This window comes from Crinia signifera, chromosome 19 (genome assembly GCF_055691185.1).
Source record: "Crinia signifera chromosome 19, ASM5569118v1, whole genome shotgun sequence".
In the NCBI taxonomy this organism is placed as follows: domain Eukaryota; kingdom Metazoa; phylum Chordata; class Amphibia; order Anura; family Myobatrachidae; genus Crinia; species Crinia signifera.
Window position 1 is genome coordinate 91,204,586 of NC_139226.1, and position 26,263 is coordinate 91,230,848.

Consider the following 26,263-nt stretch of genomic DNA (forward strand, 5'->3'; position numbering starts at 1 on the left):
TTAGGTACTGCTTGGCAGTGGCACTCAGTGGCACACGTCAGTGCGCCAGCAGCATGGAATTATTTTTTACAGTCACACGCAGCATAGGTATTATTTTTTTATTAAATTATATATAGCAGCCAAGTATGTACTAGGTAGGTACAGGGCCGGCGCCACCACTAGGCAATGTTAGGCATTTGCCTAGGGCGCCGGCCACTGGGGGGCGATAGTCGGCAGCAGGCAGGGACCCCTGGATGGAGGTGAGAGCGGTGGCCGGTCACTACTCACCCCTGTTCTCCCTCCAGCAACCGCATCACACCCTATTCGCCACCCCCCCTCCCGCCGGGTCAGCGCGACGGACGAAGCGCACCCCCAGCGCAGCACAGCGGCTGTATTCCCCGGATGGAGGTGAGAGCGGCGGTCACTACAAACAAACCCCCCTCCCCCGCCCCCACCCCGCCCCGCAGCAACCGCATTTCTCACACACCCCCCTTGACTGACTGCAATTTATGCAGAAAAGGGCACCCAGCAGCCCACCATCAGCTACACTACTCCAGCACATCCACCCACCCAGCGGATGCCGGTGGCCTGGAGCTCTCAGCTGGCCTCTCCCCCCACCCGGCAGACCCTGACAGCACTTCGTTCCCTCCCACATCAACCACTAACGCACCATGAGGGGATTAGTGCAAGGCTTGCCTCCTGCTCCCACACACACAGCAACAGTAGCCCAGCGCAACCCCCTCCTCTCGGATTTTGGATGTCGGAGCTCTCAGCAGCCTTCTCCCCCGACCAGCAGAACCAGCACCTACTCTCCTCCAGCAGCCACATCGAACCACCCCCAGCAGGACCAGCACCACGCTTTCTCCCATGAGGGGATGCCAGTATCATAAAGTATAGAGGTGTGACACTGACAGTTTGCAGGCTGAACTTTACCCCACAGATTTATATTGGTAAGTACCAAGGGAGCCCTGTACCCATCTACTCCCCAGTGTGTAACCCCCCCTGTGGTATGTGAAACTACAGTATTACTCCCCTACCCTCTTCCACTGTGTGTTTGTGACCCCCCCACCCACCCTTATCCACATTGTTACCCCCTGCATCACTTCCTCTGTATTTGTCTCCCCTGTACCCCACCATCCCTGTATGTGAAACCTTCCCCATCCCCCAATTCCTTCCTCTGTGTGTGACCCCCTCATCTGTGTGTGTGTGACTCACTAGGTTTAGGCACTACTAGGAGACTTAGGTTAAGACTGTGGGGTTAGGGTTAGGCTGGAGGGAGGGACAGCATTCCCTATAACTGGATGCTGACATTGGCATTCTGTCCGCCAGCATCCCAGTTGCTGATAGCATTTTGGATAAAAACATTTTTTAGATTTTTGTATATATATATTTTTTTATACTCGCCTGGACCTCTGGCAGTCCCCAACGTCCATCCTGAAAGGCATCCCCTTTCCCAATGATGTATTGCATGGGTGGCATCATGCCATCACCAGTGCACCCATGCATTGCATCATTGCAACCAGGAATGCCTCTAAAGATGGACACCGGGGACCAGGTGAGTATGAAAAATGATTGGGGGGGGGGGGGACAAGGCCAAATTTTTGCCTAGGGTGCCAAGAAGCCTAGCACCGGCCCTGGATAGGTACACTTAGGTAGTAGCACTGCCAGTGGCAACAGTGGACTGAGTAACTAAATAATACTGGCAGATTCAGTGCAGGCCGCACCAGTGGACTATATATAATTAATTATTAATATAATATATAATATTACAGAACAGCACCAGAGGTAGGCCCCAGCACAGAGGAGACAGTAGTACTACAAGTACACAGTTAGACTGTCCTCCTTGCTAGGGAGATCCCACCCTAAGCAGAGAGGAGAACAGAGTACACAGCAGCACTGAGGGAGACAGCCCCAGTGAATAAAATAGTTACAGCACAGCACACCAGAGGTAGACCGCACAGAGGAGACAGTAGTACTACAAGTACACAGTTAGACTGTCCTCCTTGCTAGGGCATAGTTGCCAACCTTTACACTGCCCTCTCCAGGAGAGGGCAGCCAGTCAGCTCACTGAAGTAGGGGGGCAGAGTCATCACCGGGAGGGGAAAGGGCGGTTCGGGGGTGGAGCCACATGCGGGCTGCTCTATCGGGGGCGTGGCTATAGCAAACACGTCATTTTAGCCCTGCCCCCCCGCAGTGCAATGTCGGTATTTCAGTCATTGCACTGCAGGGGGCGGGGCTAAAATGACGCGATCGCGTCATTTAACCAGCGGACCCCCTGCCAAGTGGTGATGGGGGGCCGGGAGGGGGACCCGATTTCCGGGACCCTCCCGACCATTCCGGGAGGGTTGGCAACCATGTGTTAGGGTGATCCCACCCTAAGCAGAGAGGAGAACAGAGTACAGAGCAGCACTGAGAGAGATAGCCCCAGCAAATAAAATATTGCATTCAAGGTCAAGCTCAAGCTGAAGTTTAAGCCCCAGCAGCAGCACCAACATACCCTCTCCCAACCCACTACTAGACTGGTGTGAAGATGGCGGGCGCGGCAGCCGCTATTTAAAGCCTTGCGAAATCTGGCGCCGGGTGCTGACGTTCTGCCCACGCGGACGGACCCGAGTCAGGTGGGAATCTCAGAGCGCTGCTCGGGACCGGGCTCGGAATGATGACGTCCATGGGGGCTCGGATCTCTGGAATCCGAGTCTGCACATCTCTAATAAATACATTAGAGACTGTACAAAGAAGGGCAACTAAAATGGTGCATGGCCTACATCACAAAACATACCAGGAAAGACTAAAAGATCTTAATAGGTATACTTTAGAGCAGAGAAGGGTAAATTTGAGGAAGAAATACTTCACAGAAAGAGTAGTAGATAAGTGGAATAGCCTCCCATCAGAGGTTGTAGAGGCAAATACAGTAGTACAATTCAAACATGCTTGGGATAGGCATATTGATATCCTTACAAAAAAATAAGGATCAAATATGGTTTGAGGTAACATGTTTAAAAATGGGGCAGACTAGATGGGCCAAGTGGTTCTTATCTGCCGTCAAATTCTATCAATAGAATACGACAGGGATCACCATTCAAAAGAATGGTGATTCCTGATTTACTAAGCGGCCCTATTGAAAATACGGCTGCTAATTGGCAAAAAACGGCCACGAATGGCCGGGCAAATACGCCAGGAAAATACACTTTATTTTCCTGGCGTGTTTGGCAGCAGCCTGCAGGGATCAGTCAAATCTGTGCAGGATTCAGTGTAAAAAAAATAGAAAAATAAATTATAAAAACGGCGTGGGGTGCCCCCCACGGCTGTAACCAGCACCAGGCTGAAAGAGCCGGGGCTGGTATTAAAAAATCAGGAAACCCAGCAAATAGGGGTTCCCTGATTTTTTTACAACTAGCCCCAGGCTCCAGGGCCGGGTTTGGTTCACAAAATACAGGGGACAAAATGAGTAGGGTCCCCCCGTATTTTAAGAACCAGCCCCAGGCCCAACCAGCCAGCAGGGTAATGTCAAAGCCGGGGGACACTTATTATATAAGGTCCTGCAGCCAAAACATCACCCTACTGACCAGTCAGCCTGGCCAGGGGCCCTGGGGGAGGGGGGAACCAACCAATAAAGGGGTCCCCCCCTCCAAGACTTACCTGGCCAGGCTGAAGCCTGGTGCTGTCCCTGGTGACCCTGGGCTGTGGTCACCGGGCTGATTAAGTGTAAAAAGATAGAATAAACGTGGAACTGTGGAAGTTGTCCATGCCAGGAGGGCATGGCATGTGTAGCTGTGAGCCATGGCAGCAGAATGAGTTTTGAGCAGGGGAAGTGCTAGGACTTTAATGTTTTGAATTTTTTTGTATGTATCTGTGCACTATGGTGTCTGATACCAGTAAAGACACCATGGTTGTAACCAGAAATCCTGCCTGTGAGCTTTTATTTATATAATAGGCACTAGAGATGTGCGGCGGCCACTTTTTCGGGTTTTGGTTTTGGATCTCCCTTTGTGTTTTGGATCTGGATTGGTTTTGGCAAAACCACCCTTGTGGGTTTTGGTTTTGGTTTTGGATCTGGATTTTTAGCCACCTGCAGCCAGCACAACTTTCCATGCTAATACATGCTAAACAGGCCGGGATGCTCAGAGCAATCTTACATATGCGTGCACGTCGGCAACCTTTGAAAGATGTGGACATTCCCCCCTAACCTGCAAATGGATATTACTGTGTAACATCCATTCACATGCCCTGTGAGCGAGTTGCTCTTGCAAATGGGTGGCGGTAGCCAACCATTCACAAGGCGGGGTTGGTTGACTCGCAAGGATGCAAATTCGCATTTGAGCGAATAAACCAGAATAACCCCCAAAATGTGGGCTTCTGCAGTGGGCAGAATGAGTGGCCCAGGCCCCTCCCTCTCTGTCAGAGAGGCCGGGCCCAGAATAGCTGTACCCACAGCACCCCCTTGATGGCGGTCCTGGCTATAGTTCACATTGTACCACATAGTGCCCACAGTTCATAATATGCCAAGTTATAGTGTAACCAGTTCACATTATGACACACTGTACAGTTCCCGCCACAGCGATTGTGAAAATTCTGACTGTTTGGACAATGAATACAGCAGTGAGATAAGAGCAAATGTGATGCTTATTTTTCAGCCACTGTGCAAATTTGCAGCCGTTCGATCATGTCTGGATCATGCCTCATATGTAGTTGGGATGCTTTCAGCATCTCTGTGGTAAGGATAACGGGGGGAGGCAGAGGGAGGTTAAATATACTCATAGGACTCCTTTTGGGATTCTCTCCTTTTTTGGTTGCTGGTACAGGTATACTTACCACCGTCATCCTGACCAGTGATCATCCATATGTATTCTGTTTATTTGGATTTGAGTAGAGTAGCTGCAGTAAACCCTAGGCTACCGTGAATGTCTACTGTGTGAGTGATGTTGCAGTATCTACAATCTCCATCACAGTTGCAGGCACCACAGAGGCAGAACATGGGTGTCTCAGTGCCCAATACCTCATTGCCCAATGGAGAGCAAGAGATTAACATTTGCATATTATTTATGTAACCACTTCTGGGCTAGGTGCTGCAATTCCGGCTGCAGTACCAACTATACCTGAACCTGCCCCTAGGTCCAAAATCTAAATGTCAACAAAACTAAATTTATTCTGCATATTAATAATATAGAGTTGAGAATGTTTGTACTGTATATTACCTACTGCATATATAACAGGCATAATATAATGATTTATACACATGTATTTCCAATTAAATAAAAAATCTAAATATTGACATTATATTTATTTATGGCTCAGTAGGCGGTGTACCCACGTGCATATGACCAACTCAAGAATATGATGAATCTTAATGTGATCACACCTAAGTTCTCATGAAGGGCCTGATCCGGACCTGTTTGCTGGGCAGCATACCGCCTAGCAAACAGTGGCCATGGTGCACGAACGCCCCTACCCCACCTACACCCCTCCACCCTGCTGCCCATATCCGCTCACTAGAATGCGAGTGGATGCATTTGTGTGGCACCTCCCTGTGTGGATTGTACTATGTGCCACTTGCAAACTTATTGAATACTCATACCTCCCAACTGTCTCTGTTTTTTTGGGACATTCCTGCGTTCCACCCAGAGCCGACAGTGTCCTGCGATGGGGGGGGGGCAGTTGGGAGTCCCCCCCTGTCCCCCGTGAATAGATGCTGTGCACAGTGTCTAATCCTGTAGCCTAATGGGCTGGGGACATAGCCACCAGCTCTCCGACCCCCTACCCATGGTCCCACAGCGGCAAAAACAGGGATGTGACCTCGCGGCAATAGACTGTGAGGCCATGCCCCCAAAATTTCAGGCATGCGCCGGTGGCACACAAAGCATCCCTCTTCCCTCCACTTCAATGTTGGGAGGTATGGAATACTGAATAAGGAGACTGGAGTCCTTTATCTGGTTGCTAGGCAACCCTGGCCTCTGATGAGAAGAAATAGAACTGTCATTAGGACCCAGCAAGAGCAGGCCAGCCTGGAAAGAGAAAAGCAGAAGAAATGGTGCAATTGGCTGTCAAGTGTGGATGTGACTTCAGATGGCTTGGAGTGAAGAGAAGTGCGGTGCGTATCATGATGATTGGCACACTCTCCAGGTCCCCATGTCAAGAGGTGGCACACAGGGTGAGGCCAGCTGACGACAGCAAGTGTTTTCCCTTGTCTGTGCACCTTGTCCCCGGTGGCTGAGTACGGCAAAGCGGCTGCGCATGTACTAGCGGGAGCCCAGATGTGACAGGCCTGAGGTCGGGGTGCGGGGTCCCTAAAAGGCGGTGACAGGAGGCATATGTGAGGCTGAACAGGAGAATTGCTGGAAGAACATGACTGACTGGAGGACAGCAAACCCCGGGTATAACCGGTTGCACTGAGCAATGCCAGAGGAAGGAACGACCTAGGGCTGTCTGTACTGACAATACCAAGTAAACATCAGTGTGACTGTTAAGCATAGAATACTTCCAGAGGGCTTCCATAATTCTTCTGCCCTTTAGGAAAGTAAATAAAGCTAAAGAGATGGATCAAGACATAAGTCTCACCTGTTAGCAAGGCTTAAAGAGGTCCTGGAGAGGTGGTGAAACCTCTTTTGCCCTAACACTGGTTGTCACAGTGTCCTATTTAAAGACTCTTTAGGGATAGCAACACTGCCGAACACAGACATGTTTATATTGATGTTTTCTGCCAAATAGGTTCAGATATACTGTTCTGTACGATCATCTTTTTGACCAATGCCCTTTAAACCTTGCAGGACATCAGCTTCTTATTTAAAATAAATAAATCTGGTACCTACAGATGGAGCCCCGTCATCTTTGCTCAATGCCCACAAAAACGCCACCTCTGGTGAGCGCTGGCGGACAAGGACTCCATTAAACTGGGACATGCGTGCCTCTCAGTCTCTCAGCAGCTGGGCAGCGGGTCCCTGCCCGTCCCTGCTTTGGGGAGATGGGCAGGGTTAGGAGGGGGGGTCAGGGCAGCGATGGGGACTGGCGGGAGAGGTGGCGGATGGCGGTAGGAAACCACGTTGCCACAAGGCACGTGAGCGTCTTGGGCGCGCACACCCCCTGGTGGGAGCTGGCGATAGTTTCCCCATCCCATGCAATGATGAAGCCGGCTACATCTGTATGACCACTTTAGTGCCCTATTTCTGGCCAAATCCTTGTTGGTCAAAGTCATTTGCAGGTAGCTCTTATGTAAGTGACCCCCTGTGTGGGTTTCAAGTGTCATATTGTTTGACCAATGTTATTTAACCCTTGCAGGACACCAGCTACTTATTTAAAATAATAAAATCTGGGTCCTATGCCCCTTTGTCAGCCTATTTCATGACTAAAATCACATTGGCACTGGCAAAATACAATTGAGATTTGTGTGAGGGATATTTTTTTGTTTGTACATAAGAAGCCAACTTCAGCCTCGTCCTTCTTAGGTCAATCCAGTAGAGCAGGGTCCTCAAACTATATTGCTCTGGGAACCCATCAAGCAAGTTACTGCAGAATGTCGTCACATCACGGGTGAGATTTAATATGATGAGATTTTCTTGCATTTTCCGAAATTGCGCCATATCACGTTTTAAAATTGCATTTTTTGCTACGAATTTGCAGGGGGCATTGGCTGAGGATGTAATCAGCCAGAGTTCTTGAGGAGACATGCTAACACTGGGAGAGGCTGCATAGTGGGAACAGAGACCACACATACACTAAAGGGCATGCAAGGAGTGAATTAGCACAGCACAGCTGGGTGTAGAATAGGGCAGAGAGAGAGAGAGAGGGTCTGCTGCATATATGTGGCAGATTAATTGTTACAGTCCAGAGGTAATTATTCATTTGCAACTGTATAAAAAACTGTAATTTTTGATAAAAGGCTAGAGGTTAGGAATAGCACAAAAATACATTTTAATACATTTGCAAGGTTAATTTAATATATTCTACTTTATTTATGGTCACAGAAAACCCTATAGCTATTAATGCAACTGTGGTCAAAGCAAAAAAATCCTATTTGCAACAAGTAAACACTGTAAAACCCCATGCTCAAGATGCTCTGCAAGGTCCACAACCCCATTTGATGGTGATAAATGAAGATTGTATTTTTTTGTCTTTTCTGTGTTCCCCGCTTGCAATGGTCACGGTTCCTAAGCAAGAAAAAAAAATCCTCACTAATTTTTGTATTTCATATAAAATAAAAACTTATTTTATAAGCTATTTACTACCAGTAATTTGGAAAAGTGGACGGAGTTATGGTTAGCATTATTGACTCACAGCACTGTGTGTTGTAATATTTGTTTCTGCAGGAACCCCGGGTCAGATGTAGTAAGCCTGGTGAAGTGGTAAAGTGGAAACAGCAAGCAAGGTAACACAGCAGACAACCACCTCCTAACTGTCAAGTTATAGATGGCCCTGCAAAAATGACAATTAGGCTGGGGTCTGAGGCTGGGGCCACACAGCAGGACTGGCTTGGCAGAAAGGGAGCGCAGGCAGCCAAAATGGCACCCGGAGCGGCATAGGGGGGCGGGGCAGTGGCGGAACAAGTCCGAAAGGCGGGAAGGTCAGGGGGCAGGCAGGCAGGTAGGCCTGACCCCCCCCCCCCCTTTCACACCTGGCGCTCCGACCAGCCAGTCAGGGAGAGCAGGGGGGAGCCTGGCCAGGAGGGAAATAAATAGCCAGGCCAGTGGGGGAGGCAGAATTCAGCACAAACAGAGCCAGGACGCAGACCCCACCCACCCATCCCATCTAGTATTTATAGGGTCCGGGACCCATAAGGGAGCAGGCATTTAAGTTGTGTGGTATGTAATGATGTGATATGTAATTGTGTGATATATACTGTATTAGTTTAAAAAAATATAATAATAATAATAATAATAATAATAATAATAATAATAATAATAATAAAAAAAATACAAATAAAAAAGAAGGAAAGTGATAAAGGGAACAAGGAAATTAATGGGATCATGTATGAATACATCAGTGTTTCAAGGGGAATGTATTGTATTCAAGAAAGTGTTGAGCGGTGGTTGGGTAACCAGCTATTAAGGGAAAGTCCGTCCGTGTACGGTGGCATACGCTTAGATATATGGAAGGTGTCGGTGTGAAAACAGACAACAACCGTCCGTACACGGTGGTGTACGCTCTGATGTACGCCAGGTATCGGTGGCTAAGAGGGAGATCCGTCCGTGTGTGGTGGCGAACGCTCAAGTGTACGCCACTCCCCATTGTCGGTGTTTGTGACCATCCGTGTGCGGCTGTTCTGTGGGCAGACTTTCGCTCACCGCGAGCGTACGGGAAACGTACGGTGAAACGGACCTACGTACATTCACCGACCTAACCAGAATAAGGCCCAAAGTGTCTGGTTTTTATAACCGGCCAATCAGCTCCTACCTGTCATTTTTCAAACCAAGCCTGTAACTTCACAGTTAGGAGCTGATTGTCCGGTGATAAAAACCAGACACTTTATCACTTCACCAAGCTTAATAAATCTGCCCCTTAGGGCCTTATTCTAGTTCACTCCTTCTGACAAATGAGGATGATAGATGCTGGGCAGGGAGAGGGTGGTCCGATATGTGTGGAGAGAGAGTTGTGGTCCGATATGTGTGGAGAGAGAGTGGTGCAGATATGGGGAGAGGGGGCAGAGGGTTGGGAGGAGACAGATGCTGGGAAGGTGGGGACAGGTTCTTTACAGAGAGGGATTGGGGGACAGAGAATGGCCAGGAAGAGGGGGACAGATCCTTGGCAGAGAGGGATGGGGGACAGATAATGGGCAGTGAGAGGGGGACAGATGCTGGGCAGGGAGAGGAAGAGCAAAAAAAGTGCTTGCCGCAATAAACTGCAAGTGCCACACGGATTCACCAGGCTAATCCTCCTGGCACCTAATTGAATTCCCCGGGAAGTGTTCAGCATCCTTGCGTTCAACATACCAATGCCGGCATCCCGGCACCAGAATCTTAACATTAATTAGGATGCCGACTACCGGGATGCCGAACGTAAGTATACTGGGGCGGGTTAGAGTCGGGTTGAGGAAGCGGGTGTTATGTTTAGGCACTAGGGGGGCACTAAGGGTTAGCCTGCGGGTGGGTAAGGTTAGGGTTAGGCTGCAGGTGGGGGAAAATTTGAGTTAGGCTGCAGGGAGGGTGAGTAAGGTTTAGGTGGTGAGGTACAGGGGTTAGGGTTAGGCAGTATTTGGGAGGTTTAGGACTAGACACATAGAAGGGGGAACTTAGGTTTAGGATGCAGGGCAGGGGTGGGAGGATTAGGTTTAGGCAGCAGGTACAGGGGTTAGGGGAAGAATTAGGCTGTGGGGACAGAATTCCCTCGTTTGGGATGCTAGTGTCGGTATTCTGACTGCCGGCATCCCAACTGCCGGCTATCTCTATGTATCCTGAATTTCCCTACACATATTCTAAGCAAAATTACACCATTTTTATATGTCACACTGACATATACTGATACACACTGATTGATATTGTGTGATAGATAGATAGATAGATAGATAGATAGATAGATAGATAGATAGATAAGCCCTCCTCTCCCCCAAGACACTTACCTGATTAATGAAAAGGTGGAGTAGGCATGCAGCCAGGTCTTCTGCTCTCTGGAGTATCTTCACCCCTGACCTCTGTGTCTCTCATCCCAGCCTCAGGCTCCTGGGGTTCATTAAAACTTCTTCCTTCAGCTCCTCTGGCCAGCACAGACACAGAGCAGTCCTCCGTTACGCCCCGCCCCCTTTTCCTCTCTCTACCCGGCTCTAGTGTTTCACTGAAATGAAACTCTGGCTGCTGATTGGAGGACGGCGGCCATGTTATTGTAGCCATATGGGGGCAGCCATTTTTGTTAGCTCCGGCAACAGCAGCTACTGGAGCAGCAGGACCAGCCTCTGCCTAATGCTGGGTACACACCAGGACGACTAGGGCCCGATCCCCACAATCTAGATCCAATTCCGATCAATTGGATGTAGATTGTGTGCTGATTGGGCCCTTTTCTGACCTGCTGTGGACCGATACCGATCCGATGCGCGGTCCCGCGGGTCGGTCGGTCGTTATTGAGATCCTACCTGCTGCAGGTAGGATCTCAATGACGACCATACAGCCGGGTGCGGGTCGCCATCGGAACGGACCCGCTCACGGTGCACATCGTGAGCGGGTCGTGCCCCCCCGCGTCACCGTGAGCGGGTCGGACGAGACACTGACGACCCGCTCACGATGTGCATCGTGAGCGGGTCGTCCTGGTGTGTACCCTACATAACATGCAGCAGCCACGATCGTGAGTGGGGGGGAAGGGTTTTTTTTTTTTGAATGACACAGACATGCACACTGTCACACACCCGGCGCCCACGCAGCCCCCGCTCCTCCAAGCAGCAGCGGGGGCTGCCTTACAGTATCTACGCCACTGGGTTGGTTTTATCCACAATTTTTTTCTCCAAAGTTTCAGGAGGTGGTGATGTGCCTTTTCATACCCTCCAACTGTACCAATTTAGCCGGTACAGTACCGTTTTTTAACATTCTGTACCGGCTAAAAACAAATGTACCGATTGTACCGATTACCGATGATTCCGGCAGCCACTCCACCAGTTTGCGGTGGCTGCGCTGGTCGGATCGGGCCCCGTGGTGGTGTAAAGACGAAATTCATGGCATCACCCGTTCCCAGTGGTGCCTTGCATCTCCCGGCAGCCAGCGCGCTTGGAGGCGCGTCATTAGGACCTGGTCCCGCAGGGCTGTCTATGTCCATGATGCGGAATAGGACGCCCGGCGCATGTGTCGTTTATATAAATCGTCTGGAAGCAAGAGGCTGTGCAATGCAGTCACAGTGCAGCAGCAGCAGGGACGCACCTGTGGCGGAATTCGGAGCCGCCGGATAAAGTGCAGCAGTGACAGGCTCAAATGAGCACAAACCTGGGTACACAAGTTATTTATACATTAAAAATGATTGTTAACCCTTTGTTTCCAATTCCAAGTACACATTTGAAAAGTGGGTGTGACCACGCCCCGTTTGCCCATGGCCACGCCCCGTTTGCCCATGGTCACGCCCCTTTCCCAATGTGTACCGATTTCTGCCCTTCCAATGTTTGAGGGTATGCCTTTTGAAGCAGGGGTGTAGGTGTCTTATAAATGTATCCGGGTAGGGTCCTCTCTAGTTGGTGACTTGGAAGCTGGAATTTTCCGTGGTCACTGGAGGTGGTCTCCCGTGGTGTGGCCCCCTGAAGGAGTGATGGATTGGTGGTCCGTCCAATGTCCGTCCAATGTTGAATTATCAGACTTGTTGCTTAAAGCCTCATAGTGCCAAGCTGGAGTGTGCAGTGCTGAGGAAAGCAGCCTGACTTGGGTGAAGATGAAGCAGCATGCCCTGAAGTGTACAGACTGGCAGCATGCAGAGAGTGTTGGTCAGTGAGGACAGCCTGTCAGCCCCATCAGCAAGTGTGCAGCTGCAATGGTCAGAGAGAGAGAGTGGGCATGCGTCCCCGGAGCCGAGGCATCAGGAGTGGCCCTGTGCAGAGAGAGAACCCAGTGGGAATACCGGCAACAGCAGAAGGCTAGCAGAGGTCCTGGCAAGGGATTCGGTATGAAATCCCGACGGTCAAAATACCGACAGGGTCAAAAACCCGAATGGGTCAAAATACCGACAAGGACAAAATCCTGATATGGACAAAATCCCGACCCATTCGGCATTTTGACCCTGTCGGGATTTTGACCCTGTCAGGATTTTGACCGTCGGGATTTTGACTGCATCCCCCTGGCAAGTATCCTACAACTGAAGTATTATGCATTTAAAGTACTCTGCAACTGAAGTATCTTGCATTTAAAGTATCCTGCATCTGAAGTATCTTGCATTTGAACTATTCTGCATATGCAACGTCAGCACCTGACTCTACCACTATTCTGCATTATTAGTGACACAGGGTGCATAAGCCTTCCATATTCAAAACATTGCTGCAACAAGCAACCGTGTGTTTCATCAGTGTATATCCAGCATACAGTCAAGTTTCCCAATCAGTGGCGTAACTACCTAATTGTCGCATATTGCCGCATATTTTTAGGCGCCCCCCTCCCCTCGGCCCCCTCCCTCCCCTTGACGTACCTGCCCGGCTGCATCTGCCTGTCACGGTTCCGTCTCTCCCGGCGCCGGCTCCTGCTGCTGTAATGAAAACGGACTCTTAGAAAATGGCTGCCCCCATACTGCAGACAGAAAACTGTCTGCAGTATGGGGGCAGCCATTTTCTAAGAGTCTGTATTAAAGGAGACTGTTGATATTTACTTACAGTATGTTGCACTGGGAATTGTGATTATGTGCATGTGATGTATGTTCTGATTTATGCTACTTTGAAACAGTTAAGTCTCAGATATATATGTCTGCTAAGGTAGATAGTGAACCGTTGAAGTGAATATAGAAATGTATTGCATTTATTGTGACATTTATTGTGATAACCTATTGCAATTATAGGAGACTACCCACGGGCAGTTTCCCTCTGTGTTTCTTCCTTTTCACCTGACCTCGTAAAATAAATGACCTCAATGCGAGGCCTTAAAAGGACAATACTTGTGTGAGCCTGTATTCCTTCTACTAACTCTCCAAGGAAAAAGAAGAACCTGTGTGGTGGGGGACTAACACCAGCGACCCCCAGCGGCATAACTATAGCACCGCAGCATGTGGGGGCGCCGGGGGCTGCGGTGCTATAGTTACACCCCCCCCCCCCCAATCCCACGCAGACTTACCTATCTCGCTGGCCGGCGACACCCCCCCTCGCGAGTGGCACCCCCCCTCGTGAGCGGCACCTCCCCCCCTCGTGTGCGGGACCAGGACAGCTGTACCCCTGGCACCCCCCTGTCGGCGGCCCTGCCTACTGTAAACATGCATGTGTAACACCTTGCTCAGTGGGTGAGATGTAATCGGGGTCACCAGGGGCGTAGCTAAGTTTTGGGCACCCCCCGCCGTTATGGCCCCCCCCCCGCCGCCGCTGCCCCGCCAGGCACCCCCCCGACGCCCATGCAAACCCTCCCCCAATCCCCCGCAGCCTTACCTATCGCGCTGGTCCCGGCGGCTCCGTTCTTCTGCTGAGAACCACCACAAAATGGCCGCCCCCATATAGCACACTGTTCTCTGAAACTGTCTGCTGTATAGGGGTGGCCATTTTGTGGTGGTCCTCAGCAGAAGAACGGAGCCGCCGGGACCAGCGCGATAGGTAAGGCTGCGGGGGATTGGGGGGGTTGCATGGGCATCGGGGGGGTGCCTGGCGGGGCAGCGGTGGCGGGGGGGGCATAACGGCGGGGGGGCGCCCAAAACTTAGCTACGCCCCTGGTGACCCCGATTACATCTCACCCACTGAGCAAGGTGTTACACATGCATGTTTACAGTAGGCAGGGCCGACGACAGGGGGGTGCCAGGGGTACAGCTGTCCTGGTCCCGCACGCGAGGGGGGGAGGTGCCGCTCGCGAGGGGGGGGGGGGCGCTCGCGAGGAGGGGTGCCGCCGGGGTGCGCGAGGGGGCTGCCCTGACAGTAGGGATCTGATTCAGGCCTGTCAGCAACATTGCTATACAACATTGTCAGGGGGGCCGCAATCCCCCCCTGACCAGCCTGAACCCAGTATGCAGTCCTTATGGCCTAAGTGTATGGCCACCAACAATGTAATTTTGAAAGGTGCAGAAATATCAATATTATAGGCTGCTGTACTAATGTGTTGTGTTTGTTCTTCCCATAGTTTACAATGTTCCACAACGGAAGAAGCGGGCCACAAAGATGCACAGCCCCAGCCACCACGTAATACTTTTGAGGGTAGTTATCCAATGTATAGCAGAGGGCAAACCAATTTTTTCCCCAGGCCAAGGAAGCATGGCGGCACACAGTATGTCACAGTCTCCACCAATGCCACATAATTTCCCTGAGTATCCGGCTGGAACACAACACCATCCACCAATTCCTCCTCATGCCCATGAGTACATGGCTGGAATAGCACACCCTCCACCAAATCCTCGCCAGGCCCCTGAGTATACAGCTGGAACACCACACCCAGCAACTACTCGCCGTGCCCCTGAGTATGCCGCTGCTCCACATAGTGACAAGCAGCCTGCATCTGCCCAAAGCCTTGCATACCCCTGTTACTAAGAGTTTCGGCCGGCCTGTACAGATGTAATGTTAGGCATTATTTAAAAGTGCTAAAGTTTTATATTATATATTTTTTTATATTTTGATATAGAAATTGTTTATCTATATGTTCACGCACAACGGTACGTTTTGCAGTGAAAAGCACTTTGTTGTACATCATAACCTACAAAATTTGAGGGGCAGAAATCGGTACACATTTAGGGGGCGTGGTCACAGGCAAAGTGGGCACGGCCACAGGCAAAGTGGGCGTGGTCACGCCCCCTTTCCGAATGTATCATGGGCAGTTTTTTTCCACACATTATTCTTGTGGCCCGAGACAGTGTGAAATAACACAGTGGCCCTGGGGGGGGGGGGGGGGGGCATATGGCAGTGACCCTGCCCCCTGGCTGAGCACCTGATGAAGCTGATGAGCTGCTGCAGCTCATGTGACATGGTGGCTTAGTAGTGGGCTGCTGGCATATTAAATCAGTATATTATATTTAATATACTTTAAAAAAAAAATAAGTATATTAATATGCTGATTTAATATGCCTGCAGCCCTATAAGCCACCATGTGAGACAGTCACATGGTGGCTTGGTGGGCTGCTGGCATATTAAATCGGCATATATTTATACTTATTTTAAAAAATATATATATATAATATACTATTTTAATATGCCAGCAGCCCACTTATAAAACTAATCCACCAGTCAGACACAGTCACAACGTCCAGCCTATACCCCCACCCCCACCACGCTCACTGGAATGACATTTTGTGACAGTGACTCACGGAGAGGATGATCTCTCTCAGGAGGCGTTGGTGCACTGCAGCTTGAACATGTTAGGCAGCTGGGCTGAGCTCCGGGTCACCAGGGTCAGACTCCTCAGATCCCCCCTCATGTGTGCCCCGGCTAGGGGCCACTGCGCACCTGCCAGTCTGCCTCTGCCTCACATGATCTTTAGCGCTGACAGAGAGGCAGGGCAGTACAGTTGTCTCTCCGTCCCCTGAGTGCACAGACTGTGCGCAGGGTACGGCGCTGGTGCGGCAGTGACGTCATGACGTCATGCAATGCCCGCCGGCGCCGCAAGGGACACTTGGGAATGGGAGGGGAGAGCCGGGCACCGCAAAGAGCAGAAGACACTTAAAAAAAAAAGAGCAGAAAACTCTTGGGAACGGGTGGGGAGAGAAGGGCACCGCACAAAGCAGAGGACACTTGAAATAAAACCGGTACATTCGGTACAAAATGATTTTGCCGGTACAGACTGTTAAAAAACAGTACTGTACCGGCAAAATCGGTACAGTTGGAGGGTATGGTACATATGAATGAAATATGTACATAAAATCAGCAATGGCATTATTATTATTATTTAATTAAATGGGGTAATAGCCATGATAAAATCAATGCAGTGTGCTGGGGGGAAAAGGGCCCCTTTAATGAGATTATCTTAAAGTCAGCCAATAAAAGCTGCTTTTTAAACAGCCAATCAGAGCAATTTTTACAAATTTCCCAACAGCCAATCAAAGCTGCTCTTAAATTCCACACATTTGTTGGCAGGCAGACCAGGGGAAGCAGTGTGAAAGGGGCAGACACGGGAAATTCCTGGGTCTGAGGTGCAGTATGAAGGGGGTCTGTGAGCTGAGATGCTCTGTGCCCCGCTAAAAATCCAGCAAGAAAAACCCGGGTTTTTGCAGGGGAGGCAATGAGAACATGGTAAAAGTACACTGTGCTGCCAGAGATATATTTTCCCCACTAGAGGGCACTGCACTGCAAAACACTGTACAAGCTGTCTCAAGTGCTCCAATATACATGTAAGAAATGGGAAATGTATTTGCAGTATAACATTAACCTCTTCGTTACCTCTTATGTTGGCTGACACTAATGTCTATATTAATGTGTAAATAGTGATATATACTGCTGTATACAGAAATAAAGCACTTACATTTAACTTTAATAAATTATTATATGTGAAACACTAAGGGGCCGATTCAGCCTATTGGGCTGGGCTGCGAATTCACGGCCCATCCGATAATCGAACGACTACGCATGCACACAGTACACTGTGCAAATGTGCAAGCTGTCTGCCCGAAGGATGTTTTTTGGGCGTCCCGCCAGTGTTTTCTGGCCTTCTCAACCACGGCCTACACAGCTCCTCAGTGCTGCAGCCAGTCCCAGCTCTGTCTCATTTATACTCACTGCCCCAAATGCTTGTGCACTTTGTTTATAGGGTGAGGGGAGGGGTCTGTGTGTACACACTGCATAAAACATGTATACACATAATATACTGTAATAAAACATTACAATACAGAAGAAGAAAAAGACAATTCCTTCCATAGTACACATACATCTGTAGCATAAAATACAGGGACATATTATAATATGTGATGTGACCCATAATATTAAGGGGTGTGGTATGACGCTCAAACAGTCTGTATTCCGACATCAGAATCTGACTGCTGGGACTATGACAGGGGAGCGAGTGCTAAGATTCCCCTTGCTGGCTTGCTTCGATCGCCAGAAGCTCTATTCTCCCCACAAGGGAGGCTCGCCCCTATTAGTCAGGACCCAGACTGTTGGCCATTTAACAGTCAGGATTCCAATGTCAGACTAATGACCATCAGAATCCCAGCTATTGGAGTCATCTACTACCTATATTATCCCCTTGAGTGGTGGGTTTTGCTTGGGAAGGACAAATCTACCAGGGCAGGTTTGTCCTGCCCCAGAAAAACCCACCACAGTCCCCCCGAGCCGTCCCAAACATCCCGAGTCTACCGCTTACGTCACAGTATGGTGATTGGTGGCTGGTGGCAGGGAAGCACCGGTGTAAGATAACAGGGTACGCCGGAGCAGAGGGTGGTCTTGATCCGACGTAGTCCAGGTCTTCTGCCCCACGTCAGGTCTTCTGCGTCTACTCCCGCTGGTACCCGTCTGCCGAACTAGCCAGAGAGACGCTGATGCTCCATCTTCAGCGTCTCTCCTCCGAATTATTCTATTGGCCACCTAGCGGCCAATCAGGAGCCGAGTTTTGCGGCCAATAGAATCATTCGATGGAGCATCAGCGTCTCTCCGGATAGTTCGGCAGATGGGTACCAGCAGGAGTAGACGCAGAAGACCTGGCGCGGGGCAGAAGACCTGGACTACGTCGGATCAAGAGGACAGATCTTCGCCTGAGGACCTTGGTGAGTAGGATTTTCTTCCCCCTATGGATTTCTTCGGATCCTGGACCCCGGACTCTACAGCCCCGGACCCAGGGACCTACCTACAGGCTCAAGATAGGTAAGTATCAGTATGTGTGGGCTTTGGATGTATTAAAGTTTTATTTTTAATGGGTGTCAGTGTGTTTATTTAACTATTTATTTTACTGTGGAACTACAAGTGCCAGCGGGCCCTTTAATGCCCCGCATGCTGGGACTTGTGGTTCTCCAAGTCCCAGCATGCGGGGGAGGCTTGCTGGGACTCATAGTTCTACGGTATAAGAGAATAGTTTTTCATCTATTTTTTACACAAAATCTGCTCGATGCCCACAGCCCAGGGGCATCGAGGACAGCCCCGGGCTTCAGCATGGGCAGGCAAGTTCTGGAGGGGGGGGGACCCCTTCTTTGGGTGGGTCCCCACTCCCCCAGGACCCCTGCCCATGCTGACTGGTCAGGGAGATGAATGCTTTTGCCAGGGGGACTTGTATAAAAAGTTCCCCCACCGGCTGTGGCATTACCCTGCTGGCTGGTTGGGCCTGGTGCTGGTTCTTGAAGTACAGGGGACCCCTACTCATTTTGTCCCCCATATTTTGGGAACCAGGACCGGCCCTTGAGCCTGGTGCTGGTTTTATAAACTCCAGGGGACCCCTATTTGGTTTGCCCTGTGATTTTATGAAACCAGGACCGGCTCTTTGAGCCCTGGGCTGGTTATTCTCGGGAGGGGGGACCCCACACCGTTTTATGCGCAATTTTTTTTTCCACCAAAAATCGTTTTGAAATGTTTCATGACTGAAAATGTGCACATTTCCATGACTTAAAATCACCACAAATCGCACCATATCGCAATTTTTCCCCGCGAATTCGCATTTCATTAAATATGCGGATTACAAGGGAAAAATGCGAGTTCTAAAAGTGCGATTTGCGGCGATATGGTGCGATTTCTAAAAATGCAATAAAATAGCATTCTATTAAATGACCCCCCCCCCATTATTGTCGGCGCCCCCCTCCTCCTTCTCTCCCTTTAGCTTCACTCACAGAACTGTCCCAGTCAGCCCAAGCACCCTCACCTTGACCCTTTTGTCCTTATAACCTAGCAGGGTGTCATTTAGATTTAGTGCATGCTGACTTACTATCATGTTTATATTTATTATAGGTTAAAAAGTATTAATCTTTAATATCTACAAACACTTGAATGTAGAGAGATCTGTTAACAGATACACAATGCAATTGCCACAAGGTCATACTTGCCTACTTTTAAAAACTAGTTTCAGGGAGATTATAGTTGGGAATAGAATTTTGCAGAGATCCCCACTGAGGGGGCGTGTCATGCTCCACCCAAAGGGCGTGTTTAGTTCCATATATGGAGAGATTGTGAAAAGAGATTGTGAATGTGGGAAGCGTGGGTGTGCAGTGCTACATCTGAGAGGAATCTTTTAAAATGATTTGTATCCAAATGTAGATGAGCCCCAAAGCAGTTAGTAAGAGCTACTGTACTTGGTAAAGTGCAGTGAAATGGTGCAGATGATTCAATGTAAATGTACAGATGCCATCACGCCAGCCCCGCCAGGGGGAGCGCGCGCACGAGATGCTTGAGCGCCCCCTGGGAAACGGAGCCTTCCTCCGGTCCCTGCCGTAGCCGACTGTTGCCCTTGCCTCCCCGAGCACCCCCCCTAATCCCCGCCGAGAGACTGGGACGCTTGTGCGCGTGAGACGCACGCGCATCCCAGTTCAGTGAAGCCCCTGCCACCGGCGCTAGCCAGCGGGGAGGATGCAGCGAGCCCCGGCCAAGGATGGCAGGGGCTCCATCTGTATCTGCCCTCTCATTCCTTTTTTCCCAAAAAATATAACAGTGTAATGTGGGCTAGGTGAAATGAGGGAGATTGCTAGACTAATGAGGGAGAGAGGGAGATTGGTGCTATTTCAGGGAGTCTCCTGCAGAATGCAGGAGGGTAGGCAACTATGCACAAGACCCAATATAGGGGCCCAAACTACAACCCAAAAAATGTAAGCTGCACACCTGTGACTGCATCTATTACCTTCACTGCAACAATCCAGTGGATATAGTTGTCTACCCTCCTAAATCCTCCAGGGTGAGAGGTGCGGTGGCTGGAGAGGAGAAGGGGATTGATATGGATGCAGTGTATAATTGTATGGATGTATGTAGGAGAGAGGCAGTGTTTGGATGTATTATATACTGTATGCACATGAGGGCGGTTGACAGACATTTTGCCTAGGGTGTCAAGAAGCCTTGCACCGACCCTGTCTGCAGCTGGAAACAGACAAGAGAGAGTACACCATTAGCTGTGCTGGACACTACAGACCCTGACACACCTGATTGCACGACTGCTATACCCCTGTAAATGCTGCTCCCTATTAACTGGTGACCCTGTGTAAGAAGCCACATCGATGGCACAGCAAAAAGGATGTTTTTTTTCTCAAGGTGTTGGTACACGGAGCATAGCTCTGCACCCAACAACCCTGAAGCACTGCCTCCACATTCTGATTGGCCTTTGGGCCAGTCTAAAACTATTGATGTTGTGTAACTATCCTTGGCTGGATGCAGAATGGCCATCAATGGCGACCATCGATATCAACTGCACCGATGGCCATTCATTGCTATGCTGGAGTAAAAGCTTTCTTTTAAACAATGCAGTCTCCTGTGGTCGTCTAAAAAACGTGGACTGTTAGGGTACCCTGAGGATTGACTCACAGGGACTGACCCACAGCCCCCCTTGTACCTTATGCTGGTCGCCGGAAGACGCTGCTGCTACAGCTAGATGGGCACTTCCTGGTGCTGCCAGCCGGGAGTTGAAGCAGACATGTGCCATAAGACTGGGAGCCACCGGGGGAGAGGACATATGTCGGCAGTGGGCTTAGCCTCCACTCCTGTGCGAGTCTGTGACTGTTATGTGTCAGTCACTGTGTGTGAGGTAGAGGTGTGTAAGAAGGTTTAGGAGGTGTCCTTGTTGGGTTTGGTTGCTAAGAAGAAGGGGTTGTCAGTGTCATGCTGGAGGAATGGAGGATGTGTTCTGTCAGCTGTCAGTGTCAGTAGGGAATACATACAGCGTTCCGGGTGACCCGGCATTCCAATACGGAAAATCCCACCTAAGGCTCCATAGGTACACTAACCCTTCCTTGCAGCAGTGATGTTGTGTCTGGTATAGAGGGTAGTGTAGTGGTGGGTATAGATGGGTCAGTAGTTAGTGGTGGGTATAGTGGGTTCAGTAATGTAGTGGCAGTAAAAGTAGAATTATCACCGGTGATGAGGGACACCAACCAAAATCTTGCCTAGGAATCAATTTGGCTAGGGACGGATTTAGGGGTGAGGGTGCCCGTAGGCACAACAATAATGGCTGCCCCCCTGCCTAATTGTATTATTTTTATTGATTATTTATAAGCCCTCATTTGATAGAATAGAATAATAAAAAAAGCCACCAACTAACATTTTTTATTTGTTATTATGTATACATATATACATATTTACTAAGAAGAACAGATTACAGGGACAGTATCTGCATGCCCTATCCATGTACACTCTATACAAGATGGAATATGGTTCAGTACAGTGGACAGCACCAACAGAAGCATCCAAGTGCCGCCCCCAGGCACGTGCCTCACGTGCCTAATGGTAAATTTGGCACTGGGGACGGCTTTGTGTAAAATGCTGGTGCCATAAGAGTCACATTCTTTTGTGTACTAGTGATGGTTATCGGTGCAGTTGCCATAGATGGTTCCCATCGATAGCGATACTGCAACCAGCCAATAATAGTAATAAACTATGTGATGGATGACCATCGATAGTTTTATCTATCAATGGTCATCTATTTTCTTTGACTGACTGGCCCGTGGGCCAATCAGAACATGGCACAGCCATCTGACAGTCACCTTAAAAACTGTACCCCTACCCCCCACAGTACATTGGGATGGGTGACAGCTAATCAGCATTGAAGAAATTAGGCCTTCCTTCAACCCCCCCCCCCCCCTGTTGTGTGCAATGCTGGAATGTTTTGCAGATATTTTGCACATCTCCCACAGAGGTATTGGCAATCAAAGGGTTAATCACATAGCTGCCTACCCTCTCTGACATAGCAGCAATCTCCCTCTCTCCCTCATTAGTCTAGCAATCTCCCTCATGTCACCTAGCCCACATTACACTGTTACATTTTTGGGGAAAATAGGAATGAGAGATAGATAAAGTTACATTGAATCTTCAGCACCATTTCCCAGCACTTTAGCAAGTATAGTAGCTCTTACTGACTGCTTTGGGGCTCATCTACTGTACATTTGGATATAAGTAATTTTAAAATATTCCTCTAAGATGTAGCAGTCCACGCCCACACTTCTAGGTGCCACATTCATAATCTGGAACTAGACACACCCTTTGGGAGGAGCATGACACGCCTCCTCAATGGGGAGCTTTGCAAAATTCTGTTACCAACTTCTCCCTGAAACTAGTTTGTAACAGTAGGCAAGTATGGTTAATCAGGCACTGCCGCCCACCAGTTTACACTCTTTGTGGCACTTATGCCAAGTTCATGGCCTGGCAGCACCTCTACATCTTGGGTAAGAAAGGTTTTTCTGGTTATTACATTAACCTCTTCCTCCCTTTTAACTTATATCTAATACCAAAGTGATCTTTTTTTTTTTTTTTAAATACTTGAAATAACTTATCATAGTGGTGTACATATAACATAAGGCAATGAGTCTTTATTTTGGAGAAGTGCTATATAAATATAATAATGATTATTAATTCACTAATGTTATATAATCAGCACTGCGACCTAATATCTGCTATCAGTGTACAAAATCCATTAGGGTAATTAGGAAAACCTCATAAAATGCAAAAAAGGAAAGACTCTCTTTTTGTTGGGGCACTCTAATGCTGCTTTCACATTGCCTAAATGTTTGAGACATAACCTGCTTGAGACCCGCTATTTATGTGCAGTGTGAAAGGGGTTTAAAATGGTAATATACTGTACTGTTTTAAATACCATTTCAAAATACCAGGGGTGAGATTTAATAGGATGAGAGTTTCAGAAAGTGAGAGATTTGGTAAGAAATCTCCAGTTTTTTTAAAGCGGCAATCATTTACACTGCAAAACCAGTTTGATTTTCTGAATGTGTACTGAATTCTGCCCTTCAGATGTTGGAGGGTATGTATCACTTATAAGACAATTTCCGATATATGTTCAGCCCTACAACACACAAATGTTAATACAATAAAAGTTAATATAAGAGTGCCCCAACAAAAAGAGTCTTTGCTCTTTTCTCAGATATTTTACTCTCAAGGGAGCACCTCCACACTAATTATTTATATGATACACTTATCATTTTATCATTAGTATACTGTATGTGGATCAACATATTTATGTTACAAACACATAGATCCCCTACGCCTGTGCACTTGGTTTCCCAATTTTTCCTCTCCCAAAATTTATACAACCTCATAAAATGTTATTGTAGAATGTTTCTCCATGAAATGTACTTGTACACAGTAGTTCTGGGTTGGAAAATTATATGGGTGTCATTTAGTGTCTGTTATGCAGCAATATATATATATATATATATATATATATATATATATATATATATGAATGAGGAGAGAAAATTATAACAAAACAGTTTATTTAGAAAACATATTACATTACATTAACAAGATAATTGTAACAAATGTCAAAAATATACAATATCCCCGATGTATGTAACTAACAGTCCCCTAACTGTATCAGGAGGAAATGGCTCCTGTGTCCGTGTCCCTTGTTCCTTAGCTGCTCTGGGTCACTGGGCGGACTCCTTGTCCTCCTCCCAGAGTTGGGGTCACTGCGATATACCTGGTCTCCATATCTTCCGTCCCCTGGCTGCTCTGGGTCACTGGGGGACTCCTTGTCCTTCTCCTGGGATCTGGGTCACAGTGATATCCCCGGTCTCTGTGTCTCCTGTGCCCTGGCTGCTTTGGGTCACTGGGGTACTCCTTGTCTTTCTCCCAGGGTCTGGGTCACAGTGATGGCCCCGGTCTCCATTTCTCCCATCCCCTGGCTGCTCTGGGTCACTGGGCGGACTCCTTGGCCTTCTCCTGGGGTCTGGGTCACAGTGATGGGCAGAGTTCTACTTTCTGCAGCTGGCAGTGCCAGTCGAGGAGCCTGGAAGAGGAGCTGCCCATCCTTGGAGAGGGAGCACAGCACGGCCTCAGGACTCACATCCTCTGGGAGCTCAGCTTCTCTCCTCCATTCTCTGTACTCATGGAAGTAGCCGCCAGTCCCAGTCTCCTGTCTCTGGTCCCGTTTTCCTATCACAATCAGTCTCCTTCCTTCTGTTGTCACTGTCAGCTCCTCAGGAGAAAAGGGCGTCACATCCAGGGTGAGCTCATAGTCTCTCTTCCCCTCTCTGCCTGTCCTGGGAGAGGTGGTGTCAGTGGCTGCAGAGAGTGTGCTCTGCGCTTCTCTTCTTCTCATGTCCATGTCCTGGGCCAGGAGCTGAAAGGCCTGGCTGACATGCTGCCCTCTCCTTCCTCAGGCTCAGCAGGGCATCTTCCAGCTGGCTATAGATGAGGGGTGTAGCGGGCCAGAGGGTGAGTGCAGGCTCACTGCAGGGACACAGAGTACTGTACGAGGACTGGAGGAGGCTGACAGGAAACATCTTCTGCTGATTGTCCTGGAGCTTCTGTTGACAGATCAGTGGAGACAATCTGCTTTCTGCTGCTCTGTGCTGTAGCCAGTCCTTGCTCCGGCTCCTTTATACTCACTGCCCCAAGTGCTGGTGTCTTCCTGATCCTTCCATGTGTGATGGGAGGGGCCTGTGTGTACACACTGCATGATACATGAGGGGGCGGGAGGGGAGGGCCCTGTGTGTACACAATGCATGATACATGAGGGGGCTGGAGGTGAGGGGCTAGTAACTTCTGGCATGTCCTGGGGAGGTGACATCACAGCGGGAGAGGCTAGGTGTCTGCTGAGATTACTAGAGAGTTCTCAGCTGTCATTATTTCTATGCAGAATTAGTCACTGTAATAAGCAGACAACAAATGTGTTATACAAGGGTGGATATGGGGTTAATACTCTGCTAGGCACAACTTTAATTGCTTACCTTAATACCATTTTTTTTTAACTAAGCCTCAATTTGGTAAATGCTACTATAATATACAAATATCAAAAAAGCTATGGATATTGATCATTTTAGTTTTAATTTGGACTACAGTATGTACAGATATTATTTCCTAAGTGAGACTTACACTAGTACACTAAACTTAAAGCATACCTCCCAACTTTTGAAGTTGGGAGGTCGGGACAAAAAGGGGCGTGGCCTCGAGAAAAGGGGGCGTGGCCTCACGGGGTGCCGCGAACTCCGGCCACGCCCCCGTTTTCGCCGCTCGTCGGCGCTGAATAGATGCTGTGCGCATGCGGGCGGGACGCGGGAACGTCCCCGAATAACGTTCCCGCGGAAATCGTGACAGTTGGGAGGTATGCTTAAAGTAGTGTACACACGGTGCAATGTACTTTCTATTTAATCCCGATTCAATCGATGTACTCATTTGATTTAGACTATACAGTGTATAGTACAGATCTGTACGATATAGTCTTGCCTGCACAGCGTATTTTTCTGTTCAAATTCGATGCTGCGGGGCTGCACATCAGGATTGAATTAAAACGAATGCTTTCAATTCGATTCCGATTCAATTTTGCTTATATAAGCAAAATCGAATAGAAAAATAGACTACATCGAACCGTGTGTACACCCAATATACTGTGCGTTTTGGGATTGCGATACAACACCCGATATCGTTCAGTGACGTCACCGGGACCCGCTGAACATGCAGGTCATCAGCTATATAGCAAAACTGGCCTGCATGTTATTTATTTATTTATTGTTCAGCAGAAATCAATCATCGTTAACAATATTGAGAGTATACTACAGTGACTAATCCTACATAGTAATACTGGGGCAGATGTATCATAGCAGCGCTTATCGCGCTGCTATGATACTTCCTGCTTCGCCTCAATAGCGAGGCGAAGCAGGA

At 48.8% G+C, this 26,263-nt stretch overlaps 1 pseudogene; it reads right to left on the bottom strand.

The window, feature by feature from the left end:
• Positions 1-23,981: 23,981 nt before the first annotated feature.
• LOC146041898 (heat shock protein 30C-like) lies at positions 23,982-24,961 on the bottom strand (annotated as a pseudogene).
• Positions 24,962-26,263: the final 1,302 nt, after the last annotated feature.